Source organism: Trichoplusia ni, chromosome 2 (assembly GCF_003590095.1).
Source record: "Trichoplusia ni isolate ovarian cell line Hi5 chromosome 2, tn1, whole genome shotgun sequence".
NCBI classification, from domain to species: Eukaryota; Metazoa; Arthropoda; class Insecta; order Lepidoptera; family Noctuidae; genus Trichoplusia; species Trichoplusia ni.
This window is the reverse complement of record NC_039479.1, coordinates 9,734,425-9,740,809: the sequence shown is the minus strand read 5'-3', so window position 1 is coordinate 9,740,809 and position 6,385 is coordinate 9,734,425.

Here is a 6,385-nt window from a genome sequence, read left to right as displayed (position 1 = left end):
AGATGTTGTTTTACTTGTGTACCACTCAAACTTGCTTTACTAAAAAGGTTTTATGACTTTTTAGTAATTGAAGTTTGATTAATTAAAGTAATATCGCTTTTGGGTAAGATTCCATTTTTTTAATGTCTGTAAAAAACACTAGATATAGTCGACAATTAAGAATAGGTTTAACCATGGAGAGATGATGGCATAGATTGCAGATTGAGTGATTGGACACTAAATGTTCAAAATATTGTTTTGAGAGACAATCACAGCTTCAAAAACTACTTAAAACTTAGAAGCAAAAGAAAAAACAGTTAGTTAAGTATTACTTTTTATTTCGTCATCATTTTCACTAGCTACCACTCTTTTCACGCTTTGCAGAGTAAATCTACGAATATTGAGAGCTTCCCACGAGTTTCGCGTCGAGGAACGGCCAAAGAAGATTACATAAATAAATCCCAGTTTACGTACGCACGCGTCAACTTCTAAGTTATAATGCAACGCAGACCTTAGAGTAATTCGGTAATGGCAAAGATCAATGACGCAGATGCGACGTTATATTATTGGGTACATCTATTAGGGTATTACGATACTACTCTCTGAGGCCATTTTTGTTGTGTTAGATGAAGAATCATTTCAAAGTATTTTTTTGTGTTTTCTCTCTCTTCTGTCGTCAGCTTTCCCTTGAAGTTGTCGAACATTAGGTCGTAGGCCCAACAACAAAAAAACACATGTTCCGTCTACCTTTCAAGTTATTTGTACTTCACTAATTACCTAGGTATTTTACTATAGAAACTGAATCGATGTAGTTACAATTACAGATCGAGACAGCAATCAATTCCTCTGCCACATATCTATTTCAAAACAATGCAAATAGGCACAAAAGCAACACCTCACAAGCATCCCCTCTGCACAACCCCCAGTCTTTGCGGTATGTCACGTGCCATATTGGCTGAATGGGCGTCACGTCGGCCTGACGTCGTCTCGGCCAACTTTCTTGATTATCAACACGTGGTGCGCATGCCGAACCCGCTAATCATGGCCTTATCATTGTTGATTGGACTTCACTTACTGGGTTATATTTAACATTATAGGTTTTTTTTTGATGTCGAAAATTATTTTTTGATTGATAATTTTTTGGAGTTTTGAAAATAGCAATTAATTTTAATAAAAAACATTATGATTACAATATCAATGTTTCCCTTTTTAGTGATACTAAGGTTTGCTTTATTACAATAATAAATATGCAATATATGACATGCCACTTTTAGTCTTTTGCCAAAAATGTGCTACTTTATGAGTAAAATACTGATTATTTCAAGTGAAACATTAACAAAAAGCACCAGTGCCTGCAAGCAAGGCATCCAAAACAGTATATTACAGAATACATTTGTTAAACGCACAAAAACAATGCTAAAATGCACGAAACTCTGGCCGTTAATAATCAAAAAGTATTTAGTGAACAATTTGAATTACTAATTCGCAAGAGGTTTGTTCCATTCGTAACGTCGAAATTAAAACGATAAGACGAAGGAATTGTTTGGAGTGGTCTCAGTATGCCCAGAATGCGCATTGGTTGATAACGGGTAGTTTGTTAATAATAATAGATACAAAGGGAAATAGAGAATTTATTTTTAAAGCGAGTAGAAGAGAACACTTAATTAATCATGTTTCGTGGGGCAAATATTTCCTGTATTTTTATGTAATTAGAGAATAATAAAGACTTTGGATGTCTAAATATATACGTAGGTATACAAATTTTCCATTTTTTTAAACTGGACCATTGCAAAGTACCCGACTAAGTAAAAATTGAATAGTTCAATTTTTATAAATGGTGAGAAACTGTGATATAAATAAAAGTACACTATTTATATGCCTTTTACTTGTCAACGGTGTAAAGTTGACTTTACACTTATTACTTACGTACATTGCATATCCACCTCTTTGTGGTTCCATGGTCCCTAAATACGGGGCGTTATAGTGCCGTCTTAATTGCGACGCAAGACTTGGCGGTTACTGAGTGCAAGAAATCTTCTCTTGAGAGGAGAGCACACTGGCTGAAATAACCTTGTTCCACTTTAAAAATGTGGGCCGTGTTAAATGGTACGTGTTGGTCTGGATAGTGTTTTACGTGGGCGATTTTTTTGCTGCAATAGAGAACCGAGTTGATTGTGCAGCAATGATTAAATTGTTTGAGATGTTTTGGAAAAATATTTGTGTATTGAAAAAAGTTTTCTTTCTTATTTTAGTAATTTAGTTTACGGTATGTGTTTACTATTTGCTGCTTAACGTGCGGCGGGTAGTACCTTCATGGTGTACAAAGGTATTTCCAGAGAATGTAGGCAAGGAAGATTGTTCAGAATTCTAATGCGTGCACATGTTGTCAACGCGTTATAATCAAGGGTTTGTATGTTTAGAAAAACTTTTATTTTGTCGAACAAAAATGTATCAAGTAAATGCCAAGTAAATCCTTCTGACTATCCATCTGAGCCCCACCCTACAAAATCAAAGACATAATAAAGCCAAGTCCCAATCGATGTGCACCAAGCCGAGTAAAGGCTAACTTGTGAAAAACATCTTTGAGTTTCGCTCGTTCATTAGCCATGTAAATTCAAGTCGGGCGCAGACAGACAGACCCCTGATACAATTATTACAAGCCCCTGTTATATGCTAACTGCCGAAGACTGCGAGTGTGGAAGACGGCCTTTATTTTGCAATTTAAATCAGGTTTTTCTTCGTAAAGTGCGATCCTTTTAATTAAGTTGCACTTCGAAATTTTAATTTCCTTGCGAGTACTTACTTACGGTTTTTTGTTGGGGTAGATTAATGCTGTGTTCTAGCCGTAGGAATAGCATGAACAATGTTGATATTAATGTATTCTTATTTATGGGATGACTTCATAAAAAGAAACGTTTCAAAATCCTTCACGGAAACAGGTCAAACATGCAAAAGGCTTGTTGAAAACTTCAATCTACAATATGATCTACTAGGGCATATCCACAATTTTTTTTTCCAAGTGGACTTCATCATTAAAAGTACTGAAAACTTTGAAAGCTGTCTTTCAATACATGGAAATTAAAATTAAAATTGGCAGGTGGTGACGCGCCAAGTCAAAGGTAGACCCCATTCAATGCGACGATACGCAGTGGTCATTATTCCGATGCAGTTTTAAACTACCATAACTACTGAAATTCAATTCAGCTTTCTTAATGGCATAGAGGTGTGAATTACCCATAAAAAGATTAGGTTTAGGGTTTTTATAAATAGACAAGATTTACTTACTGTACAACAATTGAAGTCGAATTTCTCCCACTGTCGATATAATGCATGATGAACAAACAATACCTTCGAATTCCTGAACTTATTAAAATCCCCGTATCTCTGCAATCTTCGCAATTAGTATGATGACATTTATTGAAATTCTTCCTAACAACTTCCCTTGCCGAAGTTGACAGAGTTTTTGAATAATTTCAATGAAATTTTGCAATCAGCCGATTAAATTCTTGTTAATTATGACAACAGGATTATTTGTGAATGTTTTTAGGAATAAGTTTATTATTATAAGACCTTTTAATATACTGATCTAATGAATTTAGTTCCTCATCTCTGAAATCGTAGTTTGTTTGATGGCGTAGTCACTGACACCAAAAATGTGTTGTTGATAAGATGCGTTTCAGGAGTCTTGAGTTCGAACTTAAAAATATTCTTAATATGTTTAATGTTCGAGATAAACCTTTAGCGATGGTCACAGGTCAAGTAAAATGCTGAACACACTTCCGTTTAATTGACTTCGATAGGGAGTGTCTACATTTTTTCGGATTTATTGTATGATTGGTGAATACGGGGTTTTTACGTACATCTAAAGTTAAACTATAGTTACAAACTACGGCACTAGCATTTTCAGCGATCAACGATAAAAAAAACATATTCGAATATTCTGGTATCAGTTTTTAATCAACAATGTAAATTTATCGGTGGCGCGACTCCGGGGAGCCTTACTGTTGGTGCATACACGTATTATATTACATCACACTAATTTTATAAATGCGAATTAATGTTAGTGTATTTGTATGTTTGTTGCTTCTTCACACTCAAATGGCTTGATCGTTTTCGATAAATTTTGGTATGCATATAGTCGAAATTTTGGATAACACATAAGCTTCTCCAACTTCGTTAAATGAGGGCAATGTTTTTCACCTATAACCGATATCTATTCAGGCAAAAATGTGTGGAACGGCTGTTTTAAATATATTCGCGCATAAATTGTAGCGATGATATTAGTCGTTCTCTACACACCGACGACAATTAGTTGTTTTTTTTTTGTTTCTATAAAATAAATACTTTGCATTTTAACCCTTTGTTAATTTTTATTGGTTTTAGATGGGGTGGGTCGCCATCTTGTACATTTCATATACATTTCTCAATGACCTGTTGGCTATTAAAGATAAAGTACCGGCTTAAGAGTCCCGAGGCAACGGTATGTCACGATGTGTAGCGGTTGTAATGATGATTAAATAAATGGATTGGTCTGTATTATGGTGTCATTGCCACTCAATTACGAAATTAAAGGAAAGACTTTCAGAAAACTTTAAAATAACCACAATGTTCCTCAACACGATTCTGGAAGAGGCTGGCACAGGTTCGTAGAAATTGGTACGAGAAAGGGAAGGTCTATGCCCAGCATAAATATTCCGATATTGATAGATCAAGCCAAAACCTTTGTTCAATTGTTATTTTCTACAATTAGATGCCAAACGGGGATAACATCCAATTAGGAATGGATAACGGGGGATGGACTTACGAGGAAGACACTAAGACCAATGACCTTCAGCGCCCATTAACAACTAAAATTCAATATCTAGAGTACCCAACAGCACTCAACCTATGTACATAAACTCAACCTAAATAAATATACGCTAACTCCGACACACGACAATTTAGAGGCAAGACAAACTGAAAGTTGAAACTTTGTGCTAAATCAAATTAATATGCGAGGTTCAGGCTGATGGCATAAGCGAAGTTATGGAGATATTGTTTGTAGTGAACTGTAAAGATTGGTGGTTTGGTTTGTAATTGAATTGTTAAGGAGCTACGGGTAATGTGGCAGGACTGATAACAGTAAACAGAGAGAATAGTATAACTTTAGCAACAAAAACATGCAACCGGCTTGAAATAAAAAAATCTGAGCCGTCTGGATGAAATTACAGAACCAAATGTTTCACGTTCAATAAAACAGGAATCGTCGAAATCAGTTCATCTATAAAAGAGATAAAGTACAGAAGAATCGAGAACGTCCTTCTTTTTGAAGTCGGTTGAAGAGATAGAAAGAACCTTAACCCGCGAAAGGAAGGCTAGAAAATAAAAAGTTTGTCATAGATCCTAATGCCGTCTTTCATATTATATTATTTTTGCAGGAATACTATTTGAATGCCCACAACTGCAACAGCATTACTTTTAGAGGCAGTTATAGGTCCTCAGAGCGCAGTTTCATGTGGCTGAGTCTTCTTGAGTGGTACTTAACAATTTCCTATTAATGTCCACGAAATAAAACGTCTAGTCTAGTTCAAGATGGATAGGTAAAGAACAGTCTAGTCTATATTTATTAAAAACTCTTAGGTATACTCTTTTCCGTCTACTGGTAAAGGTTATATTAATAACGTTCCTTTCATTGTAAATAATACTTTGATATAACAATAAAATAACTGAGTATTTGACCTGAATATCAGATTCATAACAGCTGAGCATACTACTAGACAAATAAGTCGGCTTCAAACGATAAAAAGTCAAAGGGAGCGAGTACAATGGCTTCTAAAATTGCACGAATTGTCAAGCGCTATTATATTTTCCATTCTTTTGAATCTGCTTGGAAATAATAGCTGGATGGCAATACAGAGTGTATATAATAATGTAGTTACCGTAATTTGAGTAACTTAACGTTATTTTCGATAAAATATTAAAGTGATTTTTGCTGGTGCACAATTTATGCTTGGCGCAAGGTGTGAAAGAGTTAAAGGCGATTATTTTGGAGCGCTTTAAATTTCATTTTTTCTGGTAGTGTTACCTTCATTTTGGTTGTATTGAGCATTTAGCTTACAATTAAGACGAATGATCACGTATGGCCTGTACGAACACAGACTCTATTATCATTCGGAACTGTAATTTTACTGTTGTTGTTTTCAAGCTAATTTCTTGACTGAGATCAGCGTTCCAAGACAGTCACCAGTTGTATGCAAGCAGTTGAATAGTCCCTTCAAATACGTGGCAGTGACATCAAATGCTCAGCGTTACCTCTTAAAGGAGATAGTTATCTGGCAAAGCTTATTATCAATCAGCTCGTCCCTTAGACCAGTTCCAAAGCGCCAGCTGATACAGTGCGCTCCCGGTGGTGTCGTTTGCCTGTCCG